This window comes from Molothrus aeneus, chromosome 7 (genome assembly GCF_037042795.1).
Source record: "Molothrus aeneus isolate 106 chromosome 7, BPBGC_Maene_1.0, whole genome shotgun sequence".
Lineage (NCBI taxonomy): Eukaryota > Metazoa > Chordata > Aves > Passeriformes > Icteridae > Molothrus > Molothrus aeneus.
The window spans coordinates 13948475-13967344 of NC_089652.1; positions in this window are offsets into that span (position 1 = coordinate 13948475).

Consider the following 18870-nt stretch of genomic DNA (forward strand, 5'->3'; position numbering starts at 1 on the left):
TCCCTGCTGCTCTGCAGGGGAACATATTGAGAGTAGCCTCAAAAGAATCAGTAAAACTTTAGCTGGCTGGTGGGAGGGCTTTGTACTGTCAGCCAAGTAGTGAAGGCAAGAGAGAGGGGTCAGGAGAGAACAGATGTGGGCAATGAACAAAGCAGTGCCCAGGCTCTGTGCTGGGTTGCCAGACCCACAGTCAGCCAGCAGGCTGCTCTGTAGGGATACCCAGGTGTGGTAAAATCCCATACAGCACACTCAGCACTGCTCCCACTGTTTTCATGGCTCCCTTAAATGATGTCAGAGTCTTGTGTCAAGGCAAGCAGCAATCTCAGGCCTCAGGCCATGCAAGCGCTGCTGAGCTGGCTCTGGACAGAATCAGTAAGGGATACCCCTTAATTAATTAGTATTCAGTCTAATTAATTAACCACATGATGGGTTGTCTGTGGGTTGATAATGTTCATAGGCTTCACAATATTTATAGGGAGCTCTTTGCCTGGCAGTTTCTATCTAGAGAGAGCACTCAAACCTAGAGGAATAGGCTTGATTAAAGGGAGTTTTTACTGCCACCTGCAAATTTTAAGGCACTTTATGTGGGGTTTCACTATCTTCAGCTGACAGTGCATGAAATGCTGGAAGAAAGCAAAGCAGGATCAGGTATGACTGAGACTCAGGTCTCCAGACACCCTATTTATCTGATAAAAACTACTTCACTTGAGCTGAAGCCTTTTTGTTTGTCTCTGAGAATTTCTGGTGCTGCAGAGAGTTAAGTTGCATCTCTTACAAGGGGGTGACAGTAATGATTCCTAAAGTCTTTATATAAGATTTGGAGGTTTCTTTGGAAGGCCATTAAATAAAGAGGAGAATGACTGAGAAGATAACTCACAAATATCACCCAGAAAGGCATCACATTTGGCATTTCAGCTGTGCAAACTGCAATGACTAATTCAAAACAATGAAGCATTTAAAGAAAGAGACTATCTATAGCAGAAACAAATGAGTCTTTTATAGCCAATTTTAACAGCTATTTAAAGAGAAAATATAATCACAGAATAATCAATGGAGTGAGTAATATTTACTGGTTGATGAATGTCTCTCTCTGGAAAAAGGAATATTTTTATGTTTGACTTCTGACAGCTAAGGTAGCTGTAAGATGCAGTCTGAAATAAACAGCTCTTATTTTAAGAAAGCAAATGATTCAAATAGTGTAGGCAAAGATACAGTAACTCACACCTCCACTAACAGTTTATTCACTACCCTACTGTTTCTCTTGTTAAATTCTTGTTCTACCTCACACTGTTACTGACACAACTTTTATTTTTCAGTAAAACTTTATTACAGGCATGCTTTTAAATAAAAAGGACAAAGATGTTAAACCACAGCGTTAGAGGTTACTGCCTGCCAGCCATCAGTGTGCACAGTGGTGGTTTGAACAGGAAGAAGTGCCCTCAGTTGCACTGCTGCTTTGCACAGCTTGGCTGAGCCAGGATCCTTCAGCACAGGCAGTTCAGCAACTACAGAGAAAGTGCCATTACTCAACTGTGTGCCAAGGCTAGCTCCACTGGAGCGGCTGATTTTTATGTGATGAGACTCTTCCTTACTTGCATTTATACACAGGAATATGCAGATAAATAATTTGTCATATTGAGTTTAAAGATGCTCTATCAAATAATTCAATCATGAGCAAGTGGAGAACACATATACCATAGAAACCACACACACCACACATGTGTGCAATCTATCTGAGTTAAATGAAAGATTGTTGGAAGTTTAGGGCTGGGGTTTTTTTTCCTTGGGGAAGAAAGACTGTACTCAGAGGTATTTTTCTTAGTTATTCTAAAAGCCCCTTGAAATGTGCACCACCTATTTCATGTCAACGATATGGAGGCCTTTACCACCATCCATGTAGGCCCCATCCATGGTCTACACTATACTTCTATATCATCCATCTTTTAAAAATTCAAATAATCCTCTGGCTATACAGTACTTGGAAGAGAGATAAAAATATAACAGTTAATACTAGTAGAGCAGATGTTGTATATTCAAACTCCACTACTGAACCATAAGCGTATGGCAAAGGCATCAAGAGCAGATTGTCTCCTTCACCTTAAATTAGCTGTATGCTCCTCAGGTGATCTGTTCTCTGTTCTTTTATTCCTACTCACACTCTTCTCTTCTTCCTAATACTCAGCCTCGTGTTTTGCCTCATAGTTTTGTTTCTCCTGTTTGTGTAGCCATACAACACAATAAAGATAGCTGGAAACCTCCAATTCAATTACACAGAAATAAGAAAAATCAAATGAGAGGTTTGGGTTTGCAAGATCCTTTAAGCCCATTGTGATGTTTGTTGATGGAGACATGTCTGCTGCTATCACTCTCCTCTATCTAAACATACATTCGACATTCCTCCAGAGTGCAAAATCCTCATGTTAAAGTCCATACTTTACAACAGTGGTACAAAGAGTAAGCAATTAATTTAAGGAAGTAATGAGTTTAAAATGTGTGAGAGTGGAAAAGGTGTGGATTTGTTTTTCTTTCTGTCCAGGTCTCCAAACAATGTTACTAAAGCCTTGGAGAAAAGTTCATGTGCTTGAAAGTTCATCTGCCCCCTCCCCACCAGCATAGTGGTTTATTTAGTGAAAGGCAGCACCCCTCCCTGCAAGCCTTCTTACTCTGATAGCCAGTTTCTCCTGAACCTCTGGCATGAAAACCGTAATCTCCCACACACACATTTTATTGCTTTGCTGACTTTGACCCTGCTGAACACAAACTACGAGGCCTCTTGCTCTCCTGCTCTTACATTCCTGTAGAGTCCTCCTTCTCATTGTGTCGTTATGTACATCTCCCTAAGGTCTATGTGCCCCAGCCCATCAGATGTCTGGCTTCATGCTTAAGCACTACCCTGAACAGAAACTCTTTCTTGAGTAGGGGCCTCATTTTGGGACAGCCCCAACTTCTAGTCCGAGAAGCTCTTTTCTTTCTTTCAGAACCCTCTTTCATCTAAGCGCTCATTTCATGAAGCTTTCTGCAATCAATTTCCTCCTCAATGTCATCTCCAGCTCCCCCTTTGTTTAAACTATTGCCCTCTTTTTTGCTTCTGTCAGATTTAGAGTGTAAGCACTGTGACCAGCTCTGCATGCCTTGATGGCACTAATAATGTATCATTATATATAATGATGTAATCAGAGAAAGTTCAAGAGGCAGTTCAAGCATGGGGAGGCTGGAACTAGCCCATCTTCAGAAGCGTAGAGCCTGACATATGATTTGAGATAAAGGGAAAATATGTAAATAAACAGTTAAAACTATGTAGGGGAAAAGCAAGGGGAAAGCCATGATATTAGCTTTATATTAACACCATATATATTGTGGGAAGAGAGAAAGGAAAGTGGATCTGAAGTTTCTAATTCCTCCAAGTAGTGCTGTATCACTGAAGATTTTGCATGAGACTACTGTGTAATGGGAAAAGCTCCTGCTTGCAGGATACATTCCAGCAGCAGCCAGGAAGAAAGGCACATTGTTGATGGAGACTCCTTCTCTTGCTATATTCCCTGTTATTATTTTAGGAAGGCACAATTACAGGCTCAAAATTTTCATAGATTTTTTTTTGAAAAATGCCTCATTGATTAGATTTTACAAACTGCCCAGAAAAGGAACTCCAAAAATTAATGGCAGGCTGACACAGTCTATATTAGTGAGTTCACAAAACCTCTTTGTAACTGTCAGCATGTGGACCCCTTGGCTGCAGGATACACTGTCAGTTTCTTAGAAAGATGGAGGAACATTGCCAATTCATTTTTCTTTGTCAAACATTTCATTTATTATTGAGCCTGTATGCAAGTTAATGTCTCTCTCCTGTGCCAGCACTACTGCAACAATAAGCATTTTTGTATTTCTCTTGCCAGCTAAGTTTGTGCTACCCATGCTCTAGTACAAAAAAAGATGTTCATGGCAGTATGCACTTAATGAATGAGCATAATTAGCATGAAGATGTCTCATCAGGCTGGTGAGGTGGCAGCACACTAAATTGCTACATAACTTGTAAAATGAAATACTCCCACACCTGGACCTGATGATAAATATGCTTGACACAACACAGTTGCTGGTCTCTTAACATGCCAGTTGGAGTTCACTTTGCTATGGACTGGAAACTGGGAAAAGCCATGTAGGTGCCCTTCATCCTGCATCCCTGGACTCGGTGGGCAGAGTTCCCTAAGCAAAGGCCTTGTAAGCAAAGGAGACTAAGGATGTCAGTGAACTCCCAGTCCTTGACACAAAGGGCTCCCTTCCCTTGTAGTGGATTTGGGAGAGTGGAACAGACATTGTGTCTTCAGCAATTCCACCTTAGTGTTTGCCAGCTGAGAACAAATCTCCTTTTGCTGATGATCCAAGGCAAGAAGCTGCAGGCAGCAGTGGCAGCCTGGGGAGCATTTACACTATTAAACCTGTCACATAGAGAGTGACCTCTGGTGGGACAAATTGCTTGAGGAATAACCATCTTGCCCCCCAGAGGCAGGTAGGCCGGAGTCCCTGTGGTGCTGGTGATACTGGAAGATTAACTAAGAACAAGAAAGGTACACCACTGCTACCATAAATCGTGCTAGCAAAGGGAAGGCACCTTTATTTGCATTTGCAAACATTTCTGGGCTTCTATACCATGCCTGCTCCATGACTGTGCCTCCAGCACCTATGACTGCAGCTTTATATATGCAAAGCTGAGCAAGAGGAGATTGATATAAATAAAATAAAAAAAAAAAAAAAGAAAGAAAAAATTAAAAGCTTTGCAGGTACTTATTGACATGAGAACTGGCAAAACAGACACTGGGATCTCTTCATTCTTAAAGACAAAAGAGAGCTGAAACGAAGCTAGAGCCTGTGTTTCAATGAAGATCTGTATTTTGCAGCCTATTACAGGTTATTCAGCATGCAAAGGGATGTTGAAATAGCTTTAGTGCTGTCCATCCCTGACAGTTTATTTTGGGTTAGAAAGTCAGTGTGAGGGAGTTCTGTGAACACACCTACAAAAAGAAATAGCATGGGTGGGCATGTTGGCTCACAGCTGTGTCAGAGCATTTCCCTGTGCTGCTGTGCCCCCAGCTGTGCCATGGGGGAATGAGCTGGATTGGACTTGGCATCTCGCAGACTCAATCACATCCACAGTCCTCAGTCCTTGTTACGAATGATGTTGTAATAAGCATAAAGAATGCAGCTAGCAGTTTGAGATCCCAGGATGAATTTGCAGTGCTGACAGCTAGAGAAATCATCTCTTGATATATAATCAGAGGGAATTTGATACAGGAGTCACTGCGAGAGGATAAATGTGTCATTTTTAGAGTTGATTTGACTATAGCCCCACTTTAATTGCAGAAAATACAAAATAAGTGCCAAATGGAAGTATGAGAAGCAATTTTTTCTGTTCATTACTGACACAAAATAAGCCATGAGCTTATCCTTTCAGACTCTGAAAATTCAAAACACCCTCTACATTTTAAACCCTATTTCCCTAGAATGAGAAGTAAAGCATATTTGCATATTGTTACGATTATAAAGCTATAGGAAAAAATCTTTCTTTTCTATAAGTAAGATTGATAGGCATTTTCCACAAAACTTAATTTTGAATGAGAACATAAATTAGAATTTTTATGTATGCCATGCAGTATGAATATTTTTTAGTCAGTATGGACATATTTCATATTGTTCAGGGGAGACAAAAGAAAACCACAGCCTCTAACAAGAGTTTTACTAGATATTAGTTTTTCCAACTCTATTTTGGCAAGCAGCTACATCTTGCAGAAGTCAAGTAACCATGGTGTCTAGTCATCCTTACATCTTCTGAGATCAAATGCAGTTTAAATAACCACAGTTAAAACAACTTTCTTTGTGAAAATAGTAAAATTCAGGGAACACACGTTTCTTTCAAGACACCTTCTTGTATTTCTATACATCTATAAAGCTGCCACCTTTGACATCTGCAAGAGAATTTAAACTACAGGAACTATATATTAGATAAGATACTTTCTCTTTACATGAAGTATCCTACAGAAACTTTATCTTTGGTAAGATACTAAGTTACTGTAAAATACTATCTTGACAACTCAAGTTTTACACTTGTTTGGATTCAGAAAATTGGAAGTGTATGTATCAATTAAGAATGAATTAATGTGACATTCTAGCACGAAGAGATGCTTGGAAACCAATTGTAAAATATTCAGTTTAAAATGCCACAGAAGTTTAAAATTGCTCATAAAAGTACGAGTGGTGAAACTTGGCCTTCAATGAAGTCAGAGAGATCCTTAAACCAATTTCAGGTTAGGGTCAGGTTTGCAACTATAAGTGTTTCGACATTTGCCCTAGCTTGCTCTCTACCATTCTTTGACAATCCTTTTCTTCCCTATTTAGCTCATTTTTTTCAAGCTTGTTTTCAAGAAAGCTCTGACCCTGGAAAAGGACACACGTTTGCACCTTAAACTTCACAGATACACTCACTAGGGCCAAACCATCAGTTAGCCACACTTATTTACTCTTCCCTACTCCCATCCCACCTTTCCTCAGTTGTCGCTACACTTTCCTTCCTGACACTCTAATTGGGGGCTTTAAACTGTTAAGTATTCAGGATATAAATTATATCATCTTGCATGTTTGTACATTGCCAAGTACAAGAATAGTAACCGCTCGCCTTTGCTGGCAGTCCTATGACACCTTTGGTAAGGGGGTGGAAGCTCTGGAGGGCTAATTAAATTTCAGTGTGGGTGATCATATTCTGCTTTTCTAAATTCCTTCTGCTTATCTAAATTCCTCATGTAGTTACAACCTGATACAATATTTCTCTTCACTTCCCACTCCAGCTTGCCGTGTAGCGTGACTTTGTGCCTTTCAGCAGCTGCCGCAGTCCTCCCGAGAGCTGCCTTTCATTAGTGGCTAACACATCTTCTGGCTGTGTCGTCTGCAACGTGAAACACACAGCTCGCTGTGCCTGTGGATGTGTTTGTTTGAGAGAGACAGAGTATTTTATTAATATGGATTTCTTTAAAACACAGAAGACACTGATCCTTAAACTATGCTCCACGGAGCACTTGTGGATGGCCCATTACGAGCTGGTATGTCACATGGTGTTCATTTGCTCCTTGTTTCCAGCTGCTAAATTGCACTGTGACTCTCTTAAATATACGTTAAATGCTTTCCTAATGTTACTTAAGCAAGTAAATTGCTTCCATTGCCTGAAGGAAATTCTGCAATTGCAAGCATGAGGGGAAAGGAATGGAAAGGGTGATCAACAAGAATCTCTCTTTAAAATGTCATCCTTTAGGTTAATGTGATCCACACAATAGTGGATTCCTACTCTCAGACAGAAAACTGGCCCTTCTCTAGCAACATTTTGTGTGCTGTTCAGGGCTGGATCCCACTAGCCAAACTGTGTTTTGGGCTAGGTCTCTGAGAAGTGCTAGTTCTCTGCTTTGCTTTTAATCAGACACACAAAGCTTTCCAGGATGCTTGGCACATAATTATCAAGTCTCTTCAGGGAATTGGATCAAGATCTTAGCTATAGGCTGATGTACCTGGAATGTGATGGGTTGCCTGGAAACCTCAGGGTGTAGGGTGGAAGGGTCGTATAGTGCCAGTCTGCAAGGACAAAAGTATCAGCATTTTACAGTAGACTGGGTAGCTGAAGCCAGAGGCTGTGCCCAGTGCTCAGGAAGTGAAGTGTGATATTGCAGTCTCTTGTAACACAGTGCTCGCGGTACATGTCTATTTATTTAATGAATCCCAGCATTTCCAAGAACTGATGCCAGAGTCCATATGCCATTTTCTTTTTCTCTCTGTTTCTTTTTTTTTTTTCTTTTTCTTTTTTTAAAGCAAACGAACAGAATATAAAATTAGAGTTGCAACGCATGCTCTGCTTATATTGCTGTGACCCTGAAGATAACATGGAAAATGTCGACTAAAAATGTAATAAGTGAAAGCACTTCTACACACACCTTCCTTCCCACCCCACTTATATAAGGACTAGTCAGAGGCAGAAAATAAGGGACTTCTTGCTACTAGCCAGCCTATCATCTTTGCCCCCAGGCGAACTCACAGTATCTACAGGGAATTTCTATCATTGTGAACATAAGGCGGTGCAAACAGGTTGTTTGCTACACAACTGTGCAAACACACGGACATGGAAACAGTTTAGCAGGGTCATGCCATGGCAGCCAGGCTGTGCTAGTGGGCCACGTGTGCTTGGACAGAACACAGCAAATTTGGTTGACTTTGGCAGGCTTGTGCTGCTCTCTGCTTGCATTAGCATCAGAATATGTAACAGGCTGTTCAGAATAGCTGTAGAAGTTGTTGATTTTAGATTTCTACTTCTAAGTGAGCAGTTGGGGTTTGTGTCCTGTTGCAGAACAAGGACCACGGATCAGTAACACAAGTATTTGAAGCTTGTACACTTCCATTCTCATTATAGTGTTTGTCACAAAGATGAATTAATGTTGTGCCATTTTCAGTTCTCATTACAATCTTTGTCATGAGATGAAATATTAGACTCTTAAAGTCTCTATGAATCATAGCAGCTTGCTCTATTATGTTGACCTTTTCAATATTCTGTGTTTGGACTGGCTGGCATTTCCTCTCCCCTTCCTCTGCAATAGCCACACTAAACTTGTGGGCAGGCTGCACTGGGCTTACCAATGAAAATGCAGAATACTGATGTAGTCAGCATTGCATAGGCATGTCTGTATTTTGAGAATTTCAGAATTTGAATTTTATTTACCATGCAAAAGGAGGGACTATATTATATTATGAGGATAATGGGTGTCTGCAACTGCCTCCACATCCCTGAAAGTATCTCACCCCAGCTGAGGGCAAAAAGTGGGAGATTTCTCCTTCCTGCAGGCGGCCACCATCCTTCTGGGGTACATTCAGCAAATGCAGTCTCACTCCATGAGCCAATGCTCAAGGGATGGAATCTTTAACCTTCTTTACCTGACCTCTGTTGAATTCCCTTTTCCAATCAGGATGCAGGGCACTGACAAGAACTCTTGAACATGTGGAAGACAGTACCAGCCTCTGCCTTAGCATTTAATTTCTTGGTCCAGCAGTGTCACACAGTCCTGACCCTGATGGTCTGATAGCACATATTCCCTTCAGGCAATCCTATTGTGAAGTGCTGTGGTATAATAAGAGAGAACTTGAACATAAGAATCTCTTAAACCAGCCCATCCAACCACCGTAAGTCACAGCATTTACTTCTTCCGCTCATGACTTGCACACTGGCAGCAGAATGCAGAAACTGAATTAAACTGCAAAGCACCAGTAGCAAAGCAATGCCATCAGATCCCTACACAGAAGATAGACTGCTGCTTCCAGGTGCTGGCCCAGGCAGTCCAAGACCTTTCACATTAGTTCCTTTTCGTGAAATAGTTACATCAATAAAACCTCTCCTATACATAAATTCATGTAATTGAGAGGTACCTTTCGTGGGCAGTATATTGTAATTTCTCCTTAGGGAAGTGTTCCTGTGTAACAGGTGCATCAATACACTCATATACCTGCCCAGCCAGAATCCTTGTTCTACATATCTAATTCATTAGTATGGACCAGGTTTTGAGAGCAAGGACATTTTTGCTGATCTCTCAGACTGTTTCTGTCTCCCAAAGAAGTCACTGCCTGGACTTCTTCCTGCTATTCACAGGACTGGGCTGAGGTCTGGGGGGCACTGGTTTTGAAGGTGATACATGGACACACATGACAAACATAAATGCCTAAATCAATACTCCATATAGGAAAGCTGTCTCATCCTCCAGCTGTTAAAGCAGGCCAAGTGCTGCTATTTGGTAGCCCAAGAGATTGGTTTACAGAAGTTCCTTTTACAGAGAAAAGGGCACTGACTTCCATACCCACACACAAAGACACTACAAAAGCTGAGTTCCTCCTCCACCTGTAGGACTAACAATGGGAGCTCACACAAGGCCCCTCCAGCTCCACAGCAATATTTTTATTTAAAATCCAAACACGCAGCTCAGTGCAGCACTAGCTGTGAAATAATTCTTTCCCCTTAAGCAAGCTCCATTAGTGTTTTCCTTGTTTAGTGGTAACAGACCTGAACATATAAACAACCTCATGGCACACTCTGGGTTAGTCAGTGCCAGTCAGTAAGAGCCCCCCCTCCGAGAAGACACTACAGAAAGGAATACTCCTAATTTAAAATCCTTCTAAGTGCTGGAGACATTTAAAGCATTAAGCAGCAATTAATACAAATAAGAAACTCAATCTCTCACATCATTAATACTAATTATGCTTTATAGTTACATTTTCTGAGTGAGATGACAGACAACATGCATATGGAGGAGGCTTCTTGACAGAGGTGCAGAAATGAGAGGCAACTAAATTGATGCAGAAAGCAGTGTCAGACATATTTTAAAGGTCCTTTGGCTTCCTCAAGCAGGGGAAACCATTTCTAAAAAAGCTGGAACTGGGCCACAGAATGTTAAGGAGCTCAGATGAAGTGCTACTCAATGTGGGTGTCTCACAGTGTCTCGCAGTGCTGGGCAGCCACTCTTGACATGCAGTGGTTGGTGTTTGCAGTGGGATGGCTGTTGTGGATGTGGGTGTTTGACATCCCTGGGACTAAAACCCAAGGTATCTTCAGTTGGATACCAAGCTCCAGGGTCATTTGGGGAAAAGCTGAGCTCAACTTTTACCACAAGGAGTATGACACCGGTGACTTTGAGGACATAAGTGATGATGCTCAGGACAACTGGACTGAAACTGTGCCAGTATTTTCACACACTGCCTCTTCATAAAGTATTTCCTGTCCTATATGGTGAAAGTCACCAAATACCACAAGTCCCTGTAGAAAGAGTTGCTGTATTTTACTGGAAAGGTGAGAATTTTATTTCTCAGTATGTTTACATGTGAAACGATGAGTGGCACAAGGACTACTGGAAAGATCAATCTGGAATTAATGTGCTTGCTGACAAAATTGCTATATCCAGAGAATCAGGAGTCAATTTCTACTAAAGCAAACAAAACACATACTAAAGATTGCATGAATTTGGCCTGTTTTCTCAGATTAAGACTATTACCAAACTCAGAGTCACACCTTAGTGTTGTCACCTGCTCTCATTTTGCACCTTGTACTTTTCATGCAGTCATTACATACTCCTGTGCTGCACCACGTAGCATGCAACTAAGCAAGGACGAAAGGTCCAGGCCTTAAATCAATTACAATATGCATGAAACCTCAGCATACTAGTTAAAGGAAATCTGAACTGTGCTTAGGACAAATGCTTGCTGTTTGAATTCCCTGTTGCTTCCTTTGACATGGTTCCAGCTGCTTGTCCTGTCAGGGGAAGACTTCATTCAGAAAAGTCAGCAAAGCTGGGGAAGTCATTAGCAGGGTTGTCCCTGTCATGCCTAGTGTTGTGCTAAATTATACTTGTGAGGCTACAGAGACATTTGTCTTTATTTATTTTACTCCAACATGGAAGCCAGACCTGGATTAGCAGTGGCAGGGCATCTTTACTGTAAACTCTTAAAAGATGGCCTTACACAAACATATTTCAAGTTCCCATGTGGTCTCTGGACTCCCTGTGCAAAGGAAGATACCCCTTGTATCATGAATAAGATGCAATGAATAAGAACAGCACAAGAATTTTGTCAATCAGTAAAACATAGCTAGCCTAGGTAAGAGGGAAGGAGAAAGTTCATCACTTTTCACTGTTGGCAAATACTGGCTAGTAGTGATGACTTGAAGAACATTTCTTGTGCACAGAGCCCCTGTTCTGCATCAGGATATGCCTACCCCTCAGGGCTGCCAGTGAAGATCCAGTGCCAGGGTGGCCACACAAACTCTCACCACACAAGTGCCCTGTGCTTGAGCCCTGCCAGAGCCATGCTTGGTGCTCTCTTGCAGGAAGTACTAGCTGTTGTTCCATGGCACAGCTGCACTCTGCTACTAGCAGCAGCCCTTCAGAAGGCTGAGCATTTCAGCCTCAGAGAAATTCTGTACATAGCGTTAGGCAATGGACATCATGCTGGCAAGAAGTAGCAAGGCTTCTTATTCTTGGCTCCGTCACTGACCTGCTGTGTGACCTCAGGCAAATCACTTCACTTCTGTGTGCTTCTTCTACTTTCCGTCTTTCATCTGTCTTGTCTGTTCGACTGCAAGCTTTGGGAGGGGGATGAGTATGCAGCACCAACCACAGGAGAGCTTTAATCTCTGTTGGGACTCTGAGTACAGTACAAAACCTACAGTTATTCTGTAGTCCATACTGTCTACATTAGCTCTTTGCACGAAAGTATTGCAGAGTGGTCAAAATGGGCCACTACTGCAATACTTGTCACATCAGCACTTCTGATATCACCTTGCACACTGTCCACAGAGAAGGAAAGATATTCCACATAGCAGGCCTTCTATATTTTCATTTAGATTGTTGACTGTACATGAAAAGTGAGATTATAAATAGGGCTGCTTTGCCTTGGAGATATGCTTTGAATGTGTGCTTTTTGACAATGAAACAGGCATGCTATAAGAAAGTTGCTGCTTCTGTAAATGAACATGTGAAGTGCAAGGAAATGGACTTTTATGTTTTGAAAATGATTATTAACAAACTAATGAGTAATGGTGCTAATGTGATGAAAACACCCCATATTTACAAGGTACAACAGAGATGCATAGGCCAAGGAAAGACCTGACTGGTTGATTTCCTATTGGGATGGGTTTCATTGGCTGTAGAAGGTGCACACTCACCACCAGTTTAGTTCTGACTATAAATGAGTGAATGGATGTCTGTATGTGTGTATGTATGTGTGTGTGTGTGTGTGTGTGTGTGTGTGTGTGCATACAGAGATGAAACAACAAAGAGAATGAGACTGAAGACAATGTGTCAAAGAAGTCAAATAGTGGGATCCCACAGATAGAATAATCCAGTTGCTATGTAGACCTGTGCTTACCAAGTTTTTAAAATACATCATTCCTTGCAGAACCATAATCTTTTGGCATTCATTCTTCCAGTTTTCTAGGACAAAGAATATGTTTTGCCTCCTGAAAATACTCCTTTATGCCTGGAGCTGACTGAAAGATCAGGTAGCCTGAATCAGCCCCGTGGCACTTATAACACTCTCCCTGAAGAAACTGTCACAAAGCAAAACTTTCTCCTCTTTTACTGCATGCTTTTTGGAATCTCTATACAAGATACCCTTGTTCCAATTGTAAAGCAGCTTTGGTAGAACCTGTAAGGAGCAGCTGTCAGCAAAGAGAGCGGATCATGTTATCACACAGCACGATGCTCTGCAACATTATCATTTTGCAAGTTCTGCTGCTTCCTGTTGTCCCATTTGTAAAGGTGCTTTCTGGCTTTCTCTCCCTCTATTGTGACAGCTTTTGTCTTTGCACCACTGGTGCAAAACTAAAGAGATCTAACTGAACAAGGGAGCAGTTTTGTTCTCCTGCAATAGAGAGATATGTCAGGCTTTTTAGATGAAAAATAAAATATGGACATGTTTTTGAATCCCCTTTTGTTTTTCGAAGTTTTACAACCTTACTTATCTGTAAACAAAATCATCATATATATTTTTTCATAGCACACTGCATAAATACAGCTTCATGCATCTGGGAAGGTGACAGCTGCCTTGTGAGATAGATTGTGACAGTTTAAAATCAGGGAATCAATCACTGAGATATAGTGCCTGGATGCTGTTCCCACCAGGATGTATTGCAGGATCCAGGAGCTCGCTATTTGAGATATGCCATCATAACTCTGATAGATTAAAGCACCACATCCAGGAAACAATTGTGTAAGAAAAAAATGGTGTCATAGATCTGCCAGGTTACAGCACAGACTCCTGGAGCCAACCAAGGGAGGGCAGGGCTGTATCTCTGCTCCCAGAAGCCGCCAGAGCAGCATGATGACAGTTCTGTTCTCAAACAGCCCCATTATGACCTAATTAGCATATATGAATTGCAGATTTAAAGCATTAAAGTGATGTACAAATCATTAATTTTTTGTCAAATCCATGTCAGCCTTGTGTATGCCTTCCTATTTTAATGTTGCATGACAGTGGAAAGAAGTCTAATCCTCTGTATATAAAGAAGAGAGATCTGGTGTAGCTGATATAATGAGATCTATTTAAACACTGGATGTTTTGCAGCTTTGAGTGTATCTGCTCAGAGAAGAAAAAAAAAAGCCACATATGTCCCATTAGGGTTAATTGTGAAAGGATGTAAATATATTCAAAGCCCCAAGGGCAGTTCTGCATGTTGCCTCTATGAAAGAAAAGATATAAAACTTGTTTTCCATCAAAATTTCTTTTTAGTTTTGCGACAAATAAAAGGAACCACCTGCTCACACAAGATGGACCTGCTTTTCAGAGGAGATGAACACTCAGAAAAATCTAGCTCTCACTTTGGAAACCAAGTTTTAGCCATAGTGTCAGGAATGGCATACAAAAAATCCAAACAGATATCGAAATCAAGTTCACATTAACTCCAATGCCTGCAGAGAATCATTGCAAAAAGGGAGGACAGCAGCTTTCACGTGGAACTTCCTAAACTTCCTATTAGAGCTTCACAGTGGTGCTGGGAAGGCTAGGTATCACCTGCAGGCTGTGGCTGGCTGTCTCAGCCATCGCAAACTGTTCATATATCAGGATGGATCCCCATCTATTCTGGCCTCATGGGTTTACTATTTTCTTACTATCCCATTTCATATCTCTTGTTTTCCCTCCCTGGCTTTAAAGGGATCTCTTGCATCCATCTCATGCTCAGAATAGAGGATACAGCTGATGTTCTGAGCTGAGAGCACTATTCAACACCTTTGGGCAAACCCTTCGGCCACCTAACCAAAATGTCTTCCAAGTCCCTTTTCAATGAGCAAATTATTCCTCGACAACAAGTGGCATTTCACAGGCATGACCAAACATCACATTTCCATCAAACAGACTTGCATATTAGACTGACTGAAATCCAGATGCGTGAACAGAGAGGTCTTTAACAGTCTACTCCATCTCTCACACAACCTGGCCTGGGGATGGATTGAATTCCAGGGAGCTGCACAGGAGGTAGGTAAGAGGAATAGTCTTGACAGTTATGTTCAAGCATTTTATGCATCAGAAGAGAAGAATATTGGTGGCATAATTGCAATGAAGTACATATTCCAGATGTACAATTCCAGATGCTGGCCGAGACTTTCATTACAGAGCTTACATTACATTTATTAAATGTAATTAGGCACCCACTTCCAATTTGTTGTCCATGGGTATTGCAATCTTCACCCCTGCACCCTTTTGAAATCACCTGTAATCCCAAACCAGCAGGTTTGGTGAAGTTGTTTGTGTGTGTCTTTGTTTTAGACCTGTGTGTTTCTGCAGTTGACAGCACTCCTGGGCAGATGATTTCTCTCACAGTTCAGTAGAATGACTTTCCCAGCAGCAAATAATCAGCAGTGTAGCTCATCTTTTCTGACAGGAGTTGAACACAGAGATGGCTCTCCTCAGGCTAGGAAAACAAGGATATAGAGGAATGAAAGTGCCATTGAGAAACGTGTTGAACTGAGAGGCAGCCTGTGTGAAAGTCTTTCTGCTCCATACCTGGACAGGTGCTCAGCAGTTACCTCTTGAGTGTTATTTCAGTAGCTCAGAGGGTAAGTTGATAAGGAGTCAGCCATCAGCACATGGGATCCCCATACTTTAGATGTGCTAAACAGTGTGTCTTACAGAGACACTTGGGTGCTCTCTTTCTGCCCAAGGGTATTAGCTTTGGGGTTAAGGAGGAAAAGAGCAGGTGAAAAGCTACACTAGGAACAAGGTTTGGGAGGAAAACCTATGAATTTCATTTTCCCTTCAAATCTTGCCAGAATTTGGGGAGCCCTCAAATACACTGCAACTCTCCTGGAATGATTTTATGATTCTATTCTATGATTTTCAGTCTTTACAGTAGTACTGTGTTTTAAAGCGAAATGTGGGAATGAAAATTGCATGGATTCAGAGACTGCAGGGAGAGCAGACACCATCTCTGAGCAGAGTCAACACTCAGCAGTAGGCATAACTCCAGGAGCTGAAATGAAAGAAGTCTCAAGGTCCTTGTGAAATTAATCCCTATGTGGAGGGCTAAGGCGACCAGTCAAATGTTTTTGCAAGAGCCTTCCTGAGATCCTTGAGGGACTTTGGGAGCATGTAGGGTTTGCTTTGGCCTTCTTTCACAACCTGGAGTCCAAGGGAATACAGTTATAGGGACTTTCTCCCTGAAGACACAACAGCTTTGAAGTCTATTGGCAGAATGCAAATGAACTTCTGAGCCATGCAGACCCAGCTTTGGCCTTGCTCCTGCTGCTAAGGCCAAACTGCTTGGCTGCCACAGAGCAGTGGTTTCATTGCTTCTTGCTGAATTCTCTACCCTGCTCACCATTTTTTTTCTCTGCACTTGCACATGCAGAGCATGGTACAGGATCTAGCCAGGTAACCTGGCAGAGCAGCTGCAAAGTCTTTCAGGTGCTTGCATTTCAGACCTGACCTGCACCTAGTCCAAAATTTCTGAGCTGAAATAGCTCCTTGGCTGCAAGCTCCTGAGTTCAGGCTCTTAGGGAGCTATGGGAGAACAATCTGAGCAAAAGGTCCACTAATGAAGCAGCAAAATCAGCTGGCTCCAGGGACTTGTTTAATTTCATTAACTTAAGAGTTGATGCAATATCTCTTGCAGTAATTGGTATGTTGATCTTGTCCCTGTGCTATGAAAGAGGGAAGCATAAGATCTTCATTTCATCCCAGAGCTCAGATGAGCTAGCCCTACATTGCACTCTGTTAGTGATCTTCAAAAGGCATTATTTATAAAAGTAGCTTTCTGGGATGCTGTTCAATCCATGCCCATTATCCATGCAAATTCCTCAAGCTGTATTGGGTTAGATAGCTGCTGGTATTGCTGGAAAACCAACCAACCTGCAGAAATCTTTGCTTAGTTCTTTATTGAGCACAATGTGGTCGGGATTAGTCAGTCATGGCATTGGATTAGCATTATTGGTAGCCATGGCAATTTCCATTTGTGTGACAATCCATGTAACCTTTCCCATTAAAATTCAGCTTAAAATACCTATGAGAATCCCACAGTTCTCACTGAATCCCAGGAATATCATATGGCATCATTTAAACTAGGATAAATCCAAATACATCTGAAGCTTTATTCAAATGAGCTGAAACCACACTAAGTTCAATTAAAGAATAAGAGCATTAAAAAGCCTGGAAAATAGGCCATGTACATTCTAATTCTGATCTGGGTCTTGCCATGATTAATTACACTTCTAAGTCTTATAGTTCCTTTAGACAAATATGGGAATTGTTCCCTCTGATTCTTGTTCACTCAGTAGTTAAGCCTGCGAGGTCAAGCTTTCACCTGAACAGAGGTGAAAATTTCTGGTGAGGTCAACTCCATGCCTGCTAAAAATGCTGCACACATCTGTTAAGGTACCAAACCTAGCTGTACAAGACCACACCACTGATCCTGGCAATCCAGCTTGCCACGCCCCATTATCAGTTCCATGTTCAATTTGGAGATATAAAGCAGGGTTTTCTTCACCTCAAGCCTGTTATGTTTTTCCTCATTTTGCATACTCGCTAATGAATTATTATAACTGTGCTACCAGAATTACTGCTGCAGGGGCAGAATTTAGACTCACTGAACACACTGATTGTTAACAGCTTAAATATGGAAGTGGAACAGGAGATGCCATCCTTCTGCCCAGGCTCCAGCTCTCTGCTCCCTGCTTACTGACCTCCAGATGAAGGGCAGTAACAAGCAGCTGGAACATACTCACATCTTGCACCGCTGTTTGCAGCTGACCTGCATGGCTGCATCCTTTTACAGCCAGGGCCAGGTAGAGAAAAAAATAATGAATTCTCACTCTTGTGCTTCCCATTGGGATACATTGCCTTAACTCAGTGTGAAAGGCCTCTGGTGTTGAGCTCTGCCAACCAAAAGATCTTGTTTTAAAATGCATCCTGCTAAATCTCTACACACAATAGCTTCATTAAAAGATTGGAAGGAAAATAATAGGAGTGGTTAGATCAAAGTGTATAATAAGCAAACACAGTAACAGACATTTTTATTCCATTATTTTGTGTGCTATAATATCCCAGTTTTATACACTGGGTCTCTCTTAGGGAAGCAAGTGTTCTGCTTGGCAAATTTTTCCATGTGAAGGTGTATCCATTAAAATTTAAACTATGGTTTTACATTTATTATCTGTCCCTGAGTTATATCTTAGGTCAGCAGAGGGGAAGGCCTGAAAAATGAACTTTGCACACTGTTCCCTCCTCATTCTGAAACACTTCTGTTGAGAAGATGTTGGATTATGGTGCTTAAAAATTCAATACATCTGTAATAAAATGAAATAAAATGAAAAAAAAATATAAAACTGTATGTAAAAAGATATCTGTGCACATGAACAGTGAAATGATTTCACACCTTAGCTGGGTGCTCTTTTTTCCATGACAGGGAATCCAAAGATGCTGCAAATAATGCTGAGGCTACTCATAGCAAAGTCCAAATTTTTCCTAGGCACCTGAGAGCCAGGGGTACTCCCAGAGTTTCAGTCTTAAGCAAGTGAGGGTGTCCTGCTTTGAAGAGCTGTAAGCACCATGTGGCATTCCTAGAAATATGGCAGGTTTAGTCCTAGATGTGAGATCACAAATTCAGCAGGTTTTCAGGTGTCCATTTCAACACACAGCCCGCTCATTTCTCATGCACAGCCTGTATCTGCCACACTGCAGTTTGTTCTTGGTTTAAGCCTTGAACTTCACTGCCCTGCCACTGTGTCAATAGCCAGCCTTCACTTGTACAATCTGAACCTTTTATCATGTTGTGTCATTGCACATAAAACCCTTCTCATCCAGATCTTTTGTGAAGAT